This window comes from Camelus bactrianus, chromosome 36, assembly GCF_048773025.1.
Source record: "Camelus bactrianus isolate YW-2024 breed Bactrian camel chromosome 36, ASM4877302v1, whole genome shotgun sequence".
Classification (NCBI taxonomy): domain Eukaryota; kingdom Metazoa; phylum Chordata; class Mammalia; order Artiodactyla; family Camelidae; genus Camelus; species Camelus bactrianus.
The window spans coordinates 14,191,542-14,211,276 of record NC_133574.1 but is presented as its reverse complement, the minus strand read 5'-3'; the positions used below and the strand labels follow the sequence as shown (position 1 = coordinate 14,211,276).

The window sequence follows — 19,735 nt, the reverse complement described above, 5'->3', positions numbered from 1 at the left end:
TAGGGAGAGGGGCACTGTAGCATTTGTCTCTGCAGACCCATGGCACCATTATTTGTGTATCCTTGGGAGAAGAGAGGCAGGGCTTAACAACAACAACCATATTCTCCAGTGTGCAGCTCCCACATGAAAGTGGGGTTGAAACCTGAAGCTATACCTAGGGTTCGGCAACCTCATAGGTGAGACTGAGATTTGTTTACAGCCCCAGGCAGAGGGAATCTTTCTGCAAAGGTGCCTCTGTGGACTCGTGCTTCTAAGACAAATGAATAAGAAGAGATTTGGCACAGAGCAGGGACAAGGGCTAGTGAGGCCAGTTTCCCTTAGCCAGGGACATGACTGGTGGGCCTCTAGAACCAGTGAGAGGAATTCAGGCAGCAGGGTGAGGATAGTGTCGGTGACAACAACAGAACAAAAAGGAGGGCCCAGTAAATAGCCAGGGCATGCTCTTGCCACCAGAACACTGGCCACATCCCAAACCAAAGTAATAACAGGCAAAAAGGAAGGAAGGAAGACTTGGCAACTACCTGTGAGTAAGAAAGAACTCTCAACAAAATTATAAGGGAACAGTCTATAGAGAAATATATCCATATTTTCTATAATTTTTACTTTTTTAAAATATTTTATTCATTAATAACTTAAAATTTTTCTTTAAAATATTTTTATTAATTTTAAATTGATTTCAACTTGATTTTTATTTGTTTTGTTCTTCTGTTATTGATTATACACTGTTTTCAATTTTTTTATTTTACATTTCTCTTTTATAGTTTTATTTCTGCATCCACTTCAGATAAATAAATGAATAAATAAAACCTTTCAGGACCAGAGTAGATAACTGATACTTTATAATCCATAGTGCCAGAGAAAGATAAGAAAAGTAAAGAAGCAAAGAATCACTCCCAATTAAAAGAACAAGAGAAATTCCCTGAAAGAATAATCAATAAAACAGAATTTGGTACTCTACTACATCATTATTTCAAAAAATGACTGATCACAGTACAGAAGGAAATGAAACAAATTATGCATAGAGACAGAGAATATGTCAAAAAAAGGAATTAACACTATAAAGAGGAGCCACATAAAATTGGAAAACCCATTTATTGAAATGAGAGCTAGTGGGCTAGATAATGCAGAGGAATGAATAAGTGACTTAGAAGACAGGAAAACAAAATCATCCAATCAGAACAGCAGAGAGAGAGAAAAAAAATCAATGAAAACAATATAAGCGATATATGGTATAATATAAAGTGTGTCAATGTATGCATATTTGGGGTCCCAGAAGGAGAAGAAAGAGCAAAAGGGATTGAAAAGGCATTTAAAGAAAAAAATAACTGAAAACTCCCCAAACCTAAAGAAGCAATCAGATATCCAAGTACAGGAAGCACAGAGGGTCCAAAACAAGAAGAAACCAAACATAACCATACCAAGACATATTATAATCAGGATAGCCAGTTTTCTACTGAAAGGAAAAAGAACATAATTGGAAAGATGATAACTACAATGAATAACAACAGGATAAACATGAAATTGTAAGAGAGACGTCTAAATCATTAAGAGTGGGAGAAGGGAGCAAGAAAATTAAGAGTATTTTTCTTTATCTTTTTCTTTTTGTTTTTGGCAGGATGGTTTGAACTTATATCACTATCTGTTTAAAACAAACAGATATAGTAATGGGTTAGTATATATATAAAAGAGTAACCACATGACAAAAACTAACAACGGAGACACACACAAAATAAAACAGAGATAATACAAGGAAAATTATCAAACCACAAAAAGAAAAAGAAAAAAAAACAAAGAGGAAATACCAAATCAACTGCAAAACTAAGTTCAAAATGGCAATAAATACAAGTCTATCAATGATTTCTGTAAATGTCAATGGACTAAATGCTCCAATCAAAAGCCAGAGTGGTATATTGGAAAATAAAAGAAGAACATGCAGTATGCTGTATAAAAGATACACACTTTAGGGAGAAGAAGAGACATAGAGTGAGAATGAGAGGATTGAAAATGATATTCCATGCAAATGGAAAAAAAAAATAAACAAAGTAGGAGTAGCAATACTGATTACAGACAAAATAACTTAAAAACTAAAGCCATAAATAATGATAAGCAGGGCACTATATAATGATTGAAGGCAAAATGCAAGATGATGATAGTATACATGTTAACATACAAGAACAAAACATAGGAGAACCTAAATACATAAAGTGAATACTAACAAATATAAAGAGAGAAATCTATGGGGACACAATCATAGTAGGAGATTTTTAACACCCCATTCACATCACTTGACAGGTTTTCCTGACAGAAAGATAAAGGCAAAACAGCAACTAAATGATACAATAGAACAATTAGACTTGGTTGATATTTTCAGAATATTACATCCCCAAAAATTACAATATACATTCTTTCCAGTGCACATGGAACACTTTCTAGGATGGGTCATGCACTTGGGCACAAAAGAAGACTCAACAATTTTAGGAAGATAGTAATTATTTTAGGCATTTTTTTTCTAAACACAATGCCAGGAAACTAGAAATCAACTACAGCAAAACGTAAGAGAAAAAAATGACAGGATGATGATTAAATAACATGATACTAAGAAACTAATGGGTCAATGTTAAATTCAAAGAAGATATTAAAAAAATACTTTGAGACAAATGACAAAAATCACAACCACACAAAATATATGGGATGCAGCAAAAGCAGTCCTAAGAAGAAAGTTCATAGCAATAAAGGCCTTCCTCAAAAAAGATAAACAATCTGAAATAAGCGACCTAACCAACCAACTAAAAGAATTAGAAAAAGAAGAGCAAACAAAACTTAAAGTCAGCAGAAGGAAGAAAACAATAAAGATCAGGGAGGAAATAAATAAAATAGAGATTTAAAAAAACAATAGAAAAAGTCAATCAAATGAAGAGATGGTTTTTTGAAAGAGTAAATAAAACTGACAAGCCTCAGGCCTAGCTCACAAAGAAGAGAAAAGACAGAGCACAAATTATCAAAATAAGATAGGAAAATGGAGAAATTACAACCAATACCACAGAAATTCAAAATATCATATGAGAATACTGTGAACAACTTTATGGAAAATAAATGAATAACCTTGAAGAAATGGACAAGTTTCTGGAAATATACAGTCCACAAAGACTGAATCAAGAAGAAATTGACCACTAGAACAAACTGATCACTAGAAATGAAATTGAATAAGTATTAAAAAATGAACAGAGTATTTACATAATCTCAGAATATTTACATAATCTCAAATTAATAGATGCTAAAAACAGTGGGTGAAATCTTGATGAAGAACAGAATATTTACATAATCTCAAGTTACTGGTTAGTCACAAAGGAAAAAAGAACTTTATAGGGAAGAAACCTAATAGACACCACCTAGTGAATTGATGAACTTAGCCATCACCCATAAATGGAAAAATTGATATCTTGTGCCATCTAAAATAACACCTTTGGAAGAACATAGCATCACTGATGCCTGTTGTGCTCCTGCTAAGAATACATGACATGGAACTAGTCATGAGGCAATATCAGAAAAATATAAAATGGACACTATAAAATTAATGATATATGTTCTTCAAAAATCATAAGATCATGAAAGAAAAGAAATGCTGAAAATTGTTCCATACTAAAGGAGAATAAAAGTACAAATCAAATGAATGTTATTTTTCAATATCTGAGCACAGATATTAGATAATATAGATATAATATTAGACATTTAACTCCTATAAGAACAAAAAATCATGATAAAAATTTTAAAGGAAGATATGCAAATGTTTCATCTAATAGAAAATAATATGAGAGAACTTACTTTAAATAAAAGGAATGGAAAACATGAAGTTGAAAAGTATAACTGAATTTAAAAACTTGCTGGAGAAATGATAATGCCAAGAGAATGACAGAGAAGACACTTACTTGGAGAAAATCTTTTCAAAAAGCACATCTGATAAAGGACTGTTATCTTCAATATACACAAAACAATTAAAACTCAACAGTGAAACAAAAATACCTGATTAAATGTAGCCAAAAGTCATTAACAGACATCTCACCAAAGAAAATACACAGAGGGCAAATAAGCATATCAAAAAATGTTCCACATCATATGTCGTTAGGCAAATGGAAACAAACATATTAGAACACCCGAAATTCAGGACACAGACAACACCAAGCCCTGGTGAGGATGTGGATCTATAGCACTTCTTATTCACTGCTGATGGGAATGCAAGATGGTAGGGAATCTGTGGAAGACAGTTTGTCAACTTCTTAAAAGGCTAAACACTCATGCACAATATAATCCAGCACTTGCACTCCTTGGTATTTACCCGAAGGAGCTGAAAACTTATGTCCACACAAAAAACAATATATAGATGTTTAGAGCAGCTTTACCCATCATATCCAAATCTTGGAAGCAACCAAGATGCTCCTCATTAGGTAATGGATAAATAAACTGTGGTACAGCTGGACAATAGAATAATACTCTATCCTAAAAACAAATGAGCCATCAAGGTATGAAAAGACATGGAAGAAATTTGAATGCCTGTTTCTTTTTTTTTTTTTTTTGAATGCCTATTACTAAGTGAAAGAAGCCAATTGGAAAAGGCTACATATTGTATGATTTCAACTATGTGACATCCTAGAAAAGGCAAAACCATATGAACAGTAAAAAGATTGGTGGTTGCCAGGGATTTTGGGTGGGAGAACTGAATAGGCAAGCAATGAAGATTTTGAAGCTGGTGAAAATACTCCACTTGATACTATAATAATGGATGTATGTCATTACACATTTGTCCAAATCCACAGAATGCACACCAAGAGTGAAACTTAATAAAAACCATGAGCTTCAGGTGATAAAGATGTGTCATTATTGGTTCATCAACAGTAACAGATAGAAACGTCCCCCACCAAAGTGGCCTAATAGGGAAGGCTGTGCAAGTATGGGGACAGGGCATATGGGCAATCTCTGTACCTTCCTCTCAGTTTTGATGTGAACATAAAACTGCTCTTGGAAAACATCTATTTAAAGTTTTACTAGTCATAACCACAGAGAATCTATGCTTTGCAGGAAAAGCAGTCCTAGGAGGGAAGCTCATAATAATACAGGACTTCCTCAAAAAAGAAGAACAATCTCAAATAAAAATTCTAACCTACTAGCTAAAACCAAGAGCAAACAAAAGCAAGTCAGCAGAAGAAAGAAAATAAGAAAGATCATGGAGGAAATAAATAAAGATTAAAAAACAATGGAAAAAATCAATCAAACCAACAGCTGGTTTTCTGAAAGAGTAAACAAAATTGACAGATCTCTGGCCAAGCTCATGAAGAAGAGAAAAGAGAGAGCAGAAATAAACAAAATAAGAAAGGAAAATGGAGAAATTACAAACAATACCACAAAAAACACAATGTAATATGAGAATACTATGAACAACTATAAGGACACAAAATGGATAACCTAGAAGAAATGGTCAAGTTTCTGGAAACATAGAGTCCACCAAGACTGAATGAAGAAAACTTGACCACTTGAACAAACCAATCATGAGAAATCAAATTGAATTAGAAATAAAGGCTTACCTAGAAACAAAAGTCCAGGACCAGAAGACTTCACTGAGGAATTCGACCAAACATACAAAGAACTCATAACAGTCCTTCTCGAACACTTCCAGTAGACTGAAAAAGAGAGAGTACCCCCAAACTCATTCTATGAAGCCACCGTTAGCCTGATACCAAAAAGAAAGTTACTACCAAAAAACAACATTACATACTAATACCACTGGTGATCATAGATGCAAAACTCCTCACCAAAATATTAGCAGAGTCCAACAGCACATAAAATAGATCATAAACCATGATTAATTTGGATTCATCCCAGGAACACAAGGATGCTGCACCATACAAGAATCAATCAATGTAATGCATCACAACAAGAGAAAACACACACACACACACACACACAATCATCTCAATAGATGCAGAAAAATCATTTGATAAAATTCAACACTAATTTATGATAAAACACATTAGCAAAGTGGTTATGGAGGGAACATTGCTCAACATAATAAAAGCTTTTTTTTAACTTTTAAAAATTGAGTTATAGTCATTTTACAATGTTGTGTCACATTCCAGTGTAGAGCACAATTTTTTAGTTATACATGAACATACATGTATTCATTGTCACATTGTTTTTTGCTGTGAGCTTCCACAAGATCTTGTATATATTTCCCTGTGCTATACAGTATAATCTTCATAAAGGACAAGGTTGTCACTCTAACCACTTGTATTCAATATAGTCTTCGAAGCCCTAGCCACAGCAATCAGGTAAGAAAAAAGAAATAAAAAGGATCCAAATAGGAAAAGGAAGAGGTAAAATTGTGACTATATGCTGATGACATGATACTGAATACAGAAAAATTTGAAAGTTTCACACAAAACTAAAACTAATAAAAGAATTTGGCAAGTTAGCAGATACAAGGTTAATGGACAAGAACCGGTTGCATTTCTTTATACTAATAATGAATCATCAGGAAAATAATGTAAAGAAACACTCCCTTTTAAAATAGCACCCAAAGTAATAAAATATCTAATAATAAATTTAATCAAGGAGGTGAAATTGTTATAAATGAAGAACAATGAAACTGATTAAGGAGATTAAAGTAAACCTGAAAAAATAGAAAGATATCCCATGCACCTGCCCAAGGCAATTTACAGATTTAATGCAACATGTATTAAATTACCTAGGACATACTGCAGAGAAATAGAACAAATCATATTAAATTTTATATGGAAACACAAAAGACACAAAATTGCCAAGGCATTGCTGAAGAAAAAGAATAAGGCTGGGGAAATAACCCTCTCAGATTTCAGAAAATACTACAAGCTACAGTAATCAAAACAGCATAGTATTAGTACAAAAACAGAAATATGGATCAATGGAACAGGATAGAAAGCCCAGAAGTAAACCCAGAAAATTTTGGTCAATTAATCTTCAACAAAAGTGGCAAGAACATACAATGGAATAAACAGAGTCTCTTCAGCAAATAGTGTTGGAGAAACTGGAGAGCATCATGTAAATCAATGAAGTTAGAATACTCCATTACACCATACACAAAAATAAATGTAAAATGGATTAAAGACTAAAACATAAGACAAGACACAATAAACTTCCTAGAAGAAATCATAGGCAAAACATTATCTCACATACATCTCAACAATGTTCTACTAGGGCAGTCTACCTAAACAATAGGAATAAAATCAAAACTAAGCAAGTGGGATATAATTAACTTACAAGCTTTTGTACAGCAAAGGAAACCATAAACAAAACAAATCGGTAACTTATGGAATGGGAGAAAATATTTGCAAAAGATGAAACTGACAATGGCTTGGTCTCCAGAATATATAAACAGCTCATATGACTTAATAAGAAAAACAAACAACCCAATCCCAAAATGAGCAGAAGACCTAAACAAGCAATTCTCCAATGAACACATATAAATACCCTATAGGCTCATGAAAAAATGCTTAATATCACTAATTATCAGAGAAATGTAAATCAAAACTACAATGAGATATTATCACACACTAGTCAGAATGGCCATCATTCAAAAGTCCACAAATGAAAAATGCTGGAGGGGGTGTGGAGAAAAGAGCACCCTAATACACTGTTGGTGTCAATGCAGTTTGGTGCAGCCATTGTGGAAAACAGAATGGAGATTCCTAAAAAGACTAAAAATACAAATAACTTATGATGCAGCAATCCCACTCCTGGGCAATTATCCAAAGGGAATGCTAAATCAAATATACGTCTACACATCCTACAGCCAGCATAGTACTCAATGGTGAAAAACTCAAAATCTTCCCACTAAAACCTGGAATAAGACATGGTTAACCACTATCAACAGTCCTATTCAACATAGTCTTGAAAGTCCTAGCCACAGCAATCAGGCAAGAGAGAAATAAAAGGGATCCAAACTGGAAAAGAAGAGGTAAAATTGTCACTATATGCAGATGACATGATGTTAAATATAGAAAACCCAAAAACTAGTAGAAATAATCACAGAATTCAGCAAGGTAGCAGGTTACAAGATTAGCATTCAAAAATAAATTTCATTTCTTTACACTAATGATGAATCAACAGAAAAAGAATGTAAAGATTCAATCCCCTTTAAAATAGCTCCCAAAGTAATAAAATACCTAGGACTAAATCTAACCAAGGAAATGAAAGACTTCTACACAGAAAACTATAAAACACTGATGAAGGAAATTAGATAAGACTTTAAAAAAGTGGAAAGATATCCCATGCTCCTGGATTGGAAGAATCAATATTGTTGAAATGGTCATATACCCAAGGCAATCTACAGATTTAAGGTGATCCCTATCAATTTACCCAGGACATATTTCACAGAAGTAGAACAAATCATAACAAAATTTACATAATCTTGTTTAATAAAAGTTATTTTTGACAAACCTACAGTCAGCACAATACTCAATGGTGAAAAACTGAAAACCTTCCCACAAATATCTGGATTGCACTTGGACCAAGAAAAAAATTATTAAGTAGGACATGATTAGAACAGCTGGTGCAATTTGAATATGAACTGTGGCATACATAATAATACTGAATCAGTATTAAGTATCCTGATTTTGATAAATATATTGTGATTGCATAAGAGAAAATCTTAAAAAAATAGTCACTGAATTTGAGACATGATTTCTATAAATTATACTCAGATCATTCAGAAATAGATATGCCCAGGAGTGGATCATGCAATAAGTCTATTTTTAGTTTTTTGAGACACCTCCATAATGTTTTCCATAATGGCTGCACCAAGCATATGATCTAGTAATCCCACTCCTGGGCACATATCCAGAGGGAACTCTAAATTGAAAAGATACATGCACCCCAATGTCCATAGCAGCACAATATACAATAGTCAAGACATGGAAACAACTTAAATGTCCATTGACATATGACACTATAAAGAAGCGTTGTTATATTTATACAATGGAATACTATTCAGCCATAAAAAAGAATAAAATCATAACATGGATGGATCTAGAGTTCATCATTCTAAGTGAAGTAAGCCAGAAAGAGAAAGAAAATATATGGTATCACTTATATGTGAAATCTAAAAAATGAAAGAAAAGGAAGAAAGTACTGAACTCATCTACAAAGTAGAAACAGACTTGCAAGCATAGTAAATATTCTTATGGTTACTGGGGGAAAGCGAGTAGGAAGGGATAAATTTGGGAGTTTGTGATTTGCAAATTTGGGCCACAATATATAAAAACTGGATTAAAAAAACTGATTTCTTCTGTATAGCACCGGGATCTTTATCTCCTTCTGCTTCTTTTCCAATTTGGATCTCTTTTATTTCTTTTTCATGCCTGAGTGCAGTGGCTAGGACTTCCAAGATTATGTTGAACAGAAATGGTGAGAGTGGACAACCTTGCCTTTTCCAAGATTTTAGTAGGAAGGTTTTCAGCATTTCACCATTGAATTTTATGCTGGCTATAGATTTGTCATAAACAGCTTTTATTATGTTGAGATATGTTCCCTATAAGCCCACTTTGGTGAGAATTTTTATCATAAATTGGCATTGAATTTTATCAAATGCTTTTTCTGTATGTATTAAATTCAAAGAAGAAATTATATGGAACCACAAAAGACCTAGAATTGCCAAAGCATTACTGAAGAAAAAGAAAAGAGGCTGGAGCAATAACTCTCCCAGACTTCAGACAATACTACAGAGCTACACTAATCAAGATAGCATGGTATTTTTACAAAAACAGATACATGGAGCATTGGAACAGAATAGAGAGCCCTGAAATGAACCCACAAACTTTTGGTCTACTAATCTTCAACAAACGAGGCAAGAATATTCAATGGAATAAAGAGAGTCTCTTCAGCAAACGGTATTGGTAAAACTGGACAGCAGCACGTAAAGCAATAAAGCTAGAACACTCCCTTACACAATACACAAAAATAAACTCAAAATGAATCAAAGACTTAAACATAACACATGATACAACAAACCTCCTAGAGGAAAATATAGGCAAAACACTATCTGACATACATCTCAAAAATATTCTCCTAGAACAGTCAACCCAAGCAATAGAAATAAATGAAAGAATAAACAAATGGGACCTAATAAAATTTACAAGCTTCTGCACAGCAAAACAAACCATAAGTAAAACAAAACGACAAGCTAGGGAATGGGAAATAATTTTTTTGCAAATGAAATTGACAAATGCTTGATCTCCAGAATATATAAGCAGCTCACACAATTTAATAAGAATAAAAGCAAACAACCCAAACCAAAATGGGCAGAAGACCCAAATAAGCAATTCTCCAAGTAAGACATGCAAATGATCAATAGGCACATGAAAAAATGCTCAATATCACTAATTATCAGAGAAATGCAAATCAAAAGTAAAATGAGGTATCACCTCAAACAAGTCAGAATGGCCATCACTCAAAAGTCCAAAAATGACAAATGCTGGAGAGGCTGTGGAGAAAAGGGAACCCTCATACACTGCTGGAGAGAATGCAGTTTGGTGCAGCCACTGTGGAAAACAGCATGCAGATTCCTAAAAAGATTAAGAATAGACCTAACATATGACCCAGGATACCACACCTGGGCATATATACAGAAGGAACCCTACTTCAAAATGACACTTGCACCCCAATGTTCATAGCAGAACTATTTACAATAGCCAAGACATGGAAAGAGCGTAAACATCCATCAACAGATGACTGGATAAAGGAGATATGGTATATTTATAAAATGGAATACTATTCAGACATAAAGTCTGACAACATAATGCCATGTATATAAACAGAGACAGAATCAAAGACATAGAATACAAACTTCTGGTCAAAGGGAATGAGGGTGGGAAAGGACTGGGATAGCAAAATGCAGAAAATATATCCAAGACTGTACTGTGTATCACAGGGAAATATATACAAGATTTTGTGCTGGCTGAAAATGAAGATAAGAGACAATGAACGTATATATGCTCATGCATAAAAGAAAAACTGCTCTACACTGGAATATGAAACAAAATTGTAAAATGATTATGAATCAATAAAAAGTTAAAAAAAGAAATTTGATGGGTGACATAATAGAACGGCTAAAGAAAGGAATTGGCAGACTAGATAATGAAGAGGGACTTGAAGTGTTTGAGAAGACATGAGAACAGAAAAACGTCAGTAAAAAGATGACATAGAAAATCAAATGAAAACCAATGCAAACACTGCTGTTGAAACCTAGGAAAAGACAAAGGATGCAGGGCCAGGACATATAGGATTCCCAGATGAAAAAGCAAGATAATAAAAGAAAAAAGAAAAAAGGAAAAAAGCTCTGAAAAGCTATTTGAAAAAAATCAGACTGAAAGATGCTGAAAGCCAAGCAACAATCATCTATAAGAAACCAGGAAGCACGGAGCACCCAAAGAAGGCGGAATCCCAATAGACTTACAAGCAGCTGTATTATCATTCAAATCATCAAAGTTCATGATCAAGCGAGTGATTTTGAATGCACTTAGAGTAAAGCTACTTAGTCACAACAGAACCTCCAGAGGGGTTTCAGCTGATATCTCGACAGATTCATTGCAGGAAAGGAAGCAGGGACAAGACACAGACCAAATTCTGAATGAGAAAAAGCTGCAGTCTAGTGTAGCCTATGCCACAAGACTGCACTTTACAATACTGGACAATGTAGAGAATTTCACAGACTGGTCAATCGTAAAAGAAATCAGCAGTTTTAAGTTTATCCTAAAAGAAAGATTGTGAATTCTCCCTTGAATACAAAACAAGGAAGATTATCTGGAAATAAGAAAATCATCACTGGAAATGCAAGAAGTGCAATGACTTGCAAAGAATAAACAAGAAGGCAAAGAGGACGTCAAAATCCTAAAGATGGGAGAGGGAAGCAGGAAAAGATAGGTGATTTTCAGCACTTCACTATGTGAATCAGCTTTTATGTCTCTCTTAAACAAACGGAGGGATACATGGCATAATGTGTTTGAAAAACAAACAAAAAACAAACAAACAAACAAACAAACAAATACCAAAAGCGTACGGTTGACTGACATATATCCGAAGGAACCAAGAAAATTCAAAACAAAATACTCAAAGTGATGTCAAGGATCATTCAGCATGCTTTGACAGAGTTTCGCTGCATGCATCTACACAACACACTTGTATTTAGAATACAGATGCGTGCACTAATATTCATAAATATTGATTCATAAGAGCATATCGTGACCTAACCCAGATGACTATTTTCAATAAAATGAATCCATAGTCCGTGATATAGACTTACAAGCCTTCCATCAGGATGAATGAATGGCATATTCAACCCTACGAACAGATTAAATGGCATATGCCTATAACAAAGACAAGTAGCTCTGCAAAACCGTACTAAGAGTAAAAGAGACAGACAGAAAAGTGTATATTGGGATTGGATTTGTTTCTAGGAAATGCAGCCCCCATGAAACAAATGGATCCATAGTCTGAGAGCGTGGGTGATTCAGCAGAAAAGCAACAGAAGGATATGCATTCTGGCTGAATAGATATGATGCAAACATAAGATTCCTGTAGTGTGTCTTTGGGTACTGTTAACTGTTAGAATGTTTAAAGACATGTGAATATATAAACTTAACATGGACATATTTCCTCCGTTTGTACTACTTATACAGAAAGGAACATAAGGAAAGAGGAATGGAAAATAAGATCCATGGGACACTAATGGAGAGAAACACACTTAACTTAGGAAAGTCTCATCTGATACAGCCCCTCCCCCAACACTGACAAGAAGTTGCAACCATTGGGGATGGCAGTTACTGGTTGAATTCCAGGTGGAAACTTGTTGTTTACCGCGTGGCTTGTTGTGGCTGGTGGATCCAAAATAAGTAGGTGAACCATGTGGGTAGATCAGTGTCATGGAGGGGTGCAGGCCTCTGAAGCTTGGGTTATGTGTCCTGATAGGGAAGCTGTGTAAGTTCGAGATAGTGCTGCTGCCCAAAGGCCTGAGTTCACGGGTCAGTTTCCAGAACCTGAAAGGTCAGACAGTGGAAGTTCTGCCTGTATTCAGCTTACTGGTGAGACTCCGAGTTACTTTGAGACATGCCCAGTCCTGTTGAAGTCAACTTTATGGGAGACACGAAGGGAAGTTGGCAGAAAAGCTGGATGCACGGATTGAGGGGAGATGCGAACACTTTGATGATTGTTGTTCTGCTACACTGGAGATTAGTGGTATGGAGAATTCTGTACAGAATGCTAGGCTCGAAAGTCATTCATGAGACATATTGAGCCTCACTGATACTGGCAGAAAACTGTGGAGGGTCAACGTGCACTTGAGGAAAGTTCTCAATTCACTACTCCAAGAATGGGTCCAAGATTCTGGACGTCTAAAACAGAAGAGATGGCAGAGATCAAAAGAGCGCTCATGTTCTTGGAACAGGTGGTGAGAATCCACACGTCCCAAGGGGCAATAACAAACCAATAAGACCACCATGCACAAAGCCCTGGTAAGCCTTCTCCCAGCGTTGGGCCTAGATATCAAGCACATTCTCTTCCCTCCCCACAACTCAGGCATCCATTTTAAAGCATCAGCACCTGAGCTGCAATGAAGACATTAGGAGCAGAGCAAGCCCCTCCTAGGATCAGTGTTCAAACACCTTCACATTCTGTGCACAGCAGTGAAATCCTCCATGGTCAACTATTCTCGACTAAAACAGATTGGAAATGAATTCTTAGGTCACACAATGAAATGATGACCTTCCACTAGATTCAGCAAATGCTGGGTGTTTGTCTACTTTGGGGTGAAGGGAGTGTGGTAAGTGAGGGGAATATTTGACTGAATTTGAATATTTAGTAGGCCTCAGTTTTCCAAGACAGTATAGGTAACAATTATAAGTCAGTTATTGAAATGAACTGTAAAAGTCACCATAGACATGTAGGGACACATATTGTGTGGATTTTCCTTTCCCTTCAGTCAAGTCCCGGGTGCAGGATATCATGGGGTTGCAGTCTTGGATGGGTTAAATTGCTTTACCAAACATGATCGGATGATTAAGTATTCTCATGGTTGATAGAAGAGCACCTTGTTCTCCATAGACTAGCAAAGATGCAGCAGTGTTCTCATAGCTATGATGCCTCTGGGTACTATTGGAAGCAAGCCTACATGTCAATATGTTGTTTGTGTTTCCTTGTGTTTTCCTAGAGAGAAAAGTTGCCCCTTTAATCACCAACATTGGCAAGTTTGTGTCATTGGGGGAAAGGGCAGCACATCAACAAGGGGAACCCAGGGTGGGGGTTATTTCATGGTTCCAATATTTATTTCATGTTTCCTGTTGTTGAAGGCATCAACAGTAAAGGTTTCACCTGTCCCCTTCAACACTTTGGACTGGTATTTTACATTTTTCTGTCTATTTTCCTCTTAGAGCTGACAAACTGGTAACTGAATATGACTAGACTGGATTCGGGTTAGTTTTAGTATGTTTTGAAAATTAACTTCATTTTCATACAAATCCCAAAATATGTAAATCTATTCCATTAACCATGTGAAAGACTGTAACTGAGGAATCAACACAATGTCAATACTGGTGTTTTCAGAAAAACCCTCCCACCATGGCGGTACAGATAATAGAGCTAAAGAAGAATCACTTTTCTGTGAGTTATAATGAAAAATGTTGATTTGTCTATGTCCATTTGGCAGAGTTCCAGTGCAAATTTCGCACACTCACTGCCATATACAGAGCAATATAATTATCGACTCACCCAGCCCTTTGCTAAGGAACATGGCTAAGAGTGGTCTCTTACTTGTAAAGACAGAAAGAGGCCTCACAAAACCTGGAAGGAGCAGGAAGAAATGTTGAGATTGGAAATTAGTGCAGGACCTGACCTCTGGTGAGGTAGAAGCTAAGGTGAATCTCTGCTTTACTGGGTCGCAAACACTCAAGCAGACAGGACACTAGAGTTTGAAAGCGCTGCACTGAGTGTTAGCAGAGGGCACAGCAGATGCTTGGCTGACAGAACTCAAAGAAATCGTACAAAATAACCCCTGATTTGATTCCCAGACCAAGATACGAGCTGCCAAATTTGAGCTAGCAGGAGCTGCGCAAGATTAGGGACAGGGCTAAGGATGATGGCACACACTGAATCTCAGTGATCTGGAGGGTGTATTGGATTGTGGTTGGTCCTATCAAGAGAGCAAACCGGCCTGGGATCCCAATGAGAAAGCAACCAAACTGGCGGGCGAGTTTGACTTTACTGAAATATCCCATGGCCACATCCACAGCATCTGTTGTCCAAGGAACCAATTTGGAATTTTGCAAATCGAAAAAGTGTGGGGCTCAATGAGAGATATCATTCATCTGGTTTCAATGATCTATGGGTCCTTGAGGTTGAAATTGGTGTCCAGTACCATAGGATCTTCCATATTCATAGCTAGGACTGGGATTAGGATTTGGTAAGAGGCAGTGGATGCAGGTCAGCTCTGTAGTAGTCTTCATGGTCCCATGCCACCAGAATGAGAGGACAAAGATGAGTGGTTCCTGTCCGCTGCTTGAGAAGATGAAGCGTTTAATTCAGCATTATCTCCCAAAGGCAGATGCTACATTTGGGATGGCACTGACATGTTACGGCAACGAGGACATCAAGGTGGGGCTGTGGGATCATTGCAGCAGTCCCTGATGCATGACATCCTTAGATATGTTTCCACTGGTGTTTCTGTAGACAAAGAAGCTCTGGGAAGACCTTGTACTATTGGGACATACCACTGCAATAAAAAGGACAATTGCACTGTCACAATGGTGTTTTGGAAACACTCCAAATTGACATACAGCAGCCTGCCAAGCAGAAACCTTATAGAAGCTTCGTTTCCACAAGGGGGAGGGTCCATGCACGTTCAGATCTGTGATATAATCGTAATAAAAATTAAGTTCTACTAAACGACAAGAGTAGGTTTTGTACATGACAACCACTGCAACACTAGCAATTAGAGATATACCACACTACACACACAGAAAAACAACATTGCATCACTGTCTAGGAAATATTGTCCTCACAGAAATATCATGGAATTGCATACACCCAAGAGACTAAAATTTTCACTTAAACAAGCCCAGCAAGTCTACATTATATACCTGAAAATACTTGACCAGTAGAGTTACAAAACTATAGTAAAAGAGACAGGAAGTACCATTTTCACTTCGAAAGGGATTGAAGGTTCCAGAAAATGGTTTAAAGAATTAGACTCTGAAACAATTCCAGAGCAAGCCTTGAAAAGGTTGGTGAGAGAAGCACTGAAGAACAGTATTGTCTTAGAATTTCAAAAGGCAGAATACAAGAAAAAGGGAAGAGAACATCTATATACAAGACAAATAAATCAGAAAACTCGATGGATGGGATAATAGCGCAGATAAAGTCAGTCCTAAGCAGACTAGATAATGCAGAGGGACTCGTGAGTGACTGCGAAGACAGGAGAACAGAAATACCCTGATCAGAAGATGACATAGAAAAGCAAATGAAAACCAATGCAAAAAATGCTGCTGAATCCTGGATAAGACAAAGCATGCAAAGCTAGGATTCATAGGATTCCTAGAAGGAAAAGCATGATATGTATATAAAAAAAAATCTGAAAATGTACTTGTAAAAATATCAGACTGAAACTTGCTGAAAGGCAAGAAACAATCATGTATAAGAAATGATGAGGCACAAAGCCTCCAAAGAAGGTGGAATCCCAAAAGACCTACAAGCAGCTGTTTTATCTTTCAAATCATCAAAGTTCATGATCCACCGAGTGATTTTAAATGCACCTAGGTAAAAGCAACTTAGTCACAACAGAACCTCCAGAGGGGTTTCAGCTGATATCTCGACAGATTCATTGCAGGACAGTTAGCATTGACAAGACACAGACACATTTCTGAATGAGAAAAAGCTGCAGTCTAGTGCAGCCTATGCCACAAGACTGCCATTTACAATACTGGCCAATGTAGGCAATTTCACTGACTGGCCAATCTTAAAAGAACTCAGAATTTCAAAATTTATCATAAAAGAAAGATTGTGAATTCTACCCTGAATAGAAAACTAGAAAGATGATCTGGAAATAAGAAAACCATCATTGGAAATGCAGGAGATACAATATAAGTTGTAAAGAAGAAAAGAGAAGTAGGCAAAGAGGACGTCAAAATCCTAAGGATGGGAGAAGGAAGCAGGAAAACATAGGTGATGTTCAGCAATTTTGTATCTTAATCACTATATATGACTATTTTCATCAAATGGAGTGATACATTGCATAATGTGTTTGCAAAACAAACAAACAACAAAAAAGCAAACAAACAATCACCAAAAGCGTACGGTTGAGTGACATATATCCGCAGAAACCAAGAAAATTCAAAAGAAAATACTAAAGTGTATGTCAAGGATCATTCAGCACGCTTTGACACAGTTTGGCTGAATGCATATAAACAACACCATTGTATTAAGAAAACACATGCGTGCATAACTCTTAATAAATATTGATACATAAGAGCACATTGTGACCTAGCCCAAACGACTATTTTGAATAAAATAGATCCATAGTCCGTGATATAGAAATACAAGCCTTCCATTAGGATGAATGAATGGCATATTGAATACTACGAGGAGAATAAATGGCATATTCCTATAATAAAGACAAGTAGCTCTGCCAAATCTTAAAAGAGTAAAAAAGACAGACAGTAAATTGTATAATGGGACTGGTTTCGTTTCTAGGAAATTCAGCCCCAATGAAACAAACTAATCCAAGTTCTGAGAGTGTGGGTTTTTCAGCAGAAAAGCAACAGAGAGATATGCATTCTCGGTGAATGTATATGACACAAATATAAGATTACTGTAGTGAGTCTTTGGGTACTGTTAACTGTTAGAAAGTTTATAGACATGTGGATCCATAAACTTAACATGGACGTACTTCCTCCGTTTCTACTTTATATAGAAAACTGCACATAAGAAAAGAGGAATGGAAAATAAGAAACATGGGGTACAAATGGAGAGAAACACACATACCTTAGGAAACTCTAGACTGATGCATCCCCTCCCCGAACACTGACAAGATGCAGCAACCATTGGGGATGGCAGTTACCAGTTGAAATCCAGGTGGAATGCTGGTGTGTCCCGCGTGGCTTGTTGTGGCTGGTGGATCCAAGGTAACTGGGCAGAACACGGTGGGTGGATCAGTGTCATGGAGGGGCTGCCGCCCTCGCTGAAGCTTGGGATATGTCTCTTGTTCGGGAAGCTGTGTAAGAGAAGATACTGCTGCTGCCCAATGGCCTGAGTTCACGGGTCAGTTTCCAGAACCTGAAAGGTCAGACAGTGGAAGTTCTGCCTGTCCTCAGCTTACTGGTGAGACTCCGAATTAGTTTGACACATGCCCAGTCCTGTAGAAGTCAACTTTAAGGGAGACACGAAGAGAAGTTGGCAGAAAAGCTGGATGCACGGATTGAGGGGAGATGTGAACACTTTGATGATTGCTGTTCTGCTACACTGGAGATTAGTGGTATGGAGAATTCTGTACAGAATACTAGGCTCGGAAGATATTCATGAGACATATTGAGCCTCACTGATACTGGCAGAAAACTGTGGAGGGGCAACGTGCACTTGAAAAGTTCTCAGTTCACTTCTCCAAGAACGGGTCCAAGATTCTGGACGTCTAAAATAGAAGAGATGGCAGAGATCATAAAAGCGCTCATGTTCTTGGAACAGGTCGTGAGAATCCACACGTCACAAGGGACAATTTCAAAACACTAAGACCACCATGCACCAAGCCCAGGTAAGCCTTCGCCCAGGGTGGGGCCTAGCTATCAAGCACTTTCTCTTCCCTCCCCAACACAGGCATCCATTTTAAGGCATCAGCACGTGAGCTGCAATGAAGCCATTAGGAGCAGAGCAAGCCGCTCCTAGAATCAGAGTTCAAATACCTTCACATTCTGTGAACAACAGTGAACTCCTCCATGGTCAATTACTCTCGACTAAAACAGATTGCAATTGAATTCTTAGATCACACCGCGAAATGATGACCTTCCCCTAGATTCAGCAAATGCTGCGGTTCTGTCTACTTTGGGGTGAAGGGAGTGTGGTAAGTGAGGGGAATCTTTGACTGAACTTGAATATGTAGTAATCCTCAGTTTTTCAAGAGAGTATAGGTAAATCTTATAAGTCAGTTATTGAAATGATCTTTAAAATCACCATAGACATGAATGGACACATGTTTTGTGGATTGTCTTTTCCCTTCAGTCAAATTCCGGGTGCAGGATATCATGGGGTTGCAGTCTTGGATGGGTTAAATTGCTTTACCAAACGTGATCGGATGAGTATATATTCTCATGGTTGATAGAAGAGCACCTGGTTCTCCATAGTCTAGCAAAGCTGCAGCAGATTTCTCATAGATATAATGCTTCTAGGTGCTATTTGAACCAAGCCTACGTGTAAATATGTTGTTTGTGTTTCCTTGTGTTTAACTAGAGAGAAAAGTTGCCCCTTTACTAGCGAACATTGACAAGTACGTGTCATTGGGAGGAAAGGGCAGCACATCAACAAGGGAAACCCAGGGTTGGGTTTATTTCATGGTTCCTATATTTAGCTCATTGTTCCTGTTGTTGAATGCATAAATAATAAAGCTTTCACCTGTCCCCTTCAACACTTGGGACTGCTATTTTACATTCTTTCTATTTTTATTTTGAGCTGACAAATT

General features: G+C 36.8%; 1 protein-coding gene across 1 annotated transcript in view; it reads left to right on the top strand.

Moving 5' to 3' along the window:
• LOC141576201 (uncharacterized) overlaps nucleotides 1–19,701 on the top strand; it is a 95,809-nt gene extending 76,108 nt beyond the window's left edge. Inside the window, exon 7 of the transcript XR_012504459.1 lies at nucleotides 17,981–19,701. The gene's annotated coding sequence lies outside the window, so the exon portion shown is untranslated. The remainder of the gene's footprint in view (nucleotides 1–17,980) is intronic.
• Nucleotides 19,702–19,735: the final 34 nt, after the last annotated feature.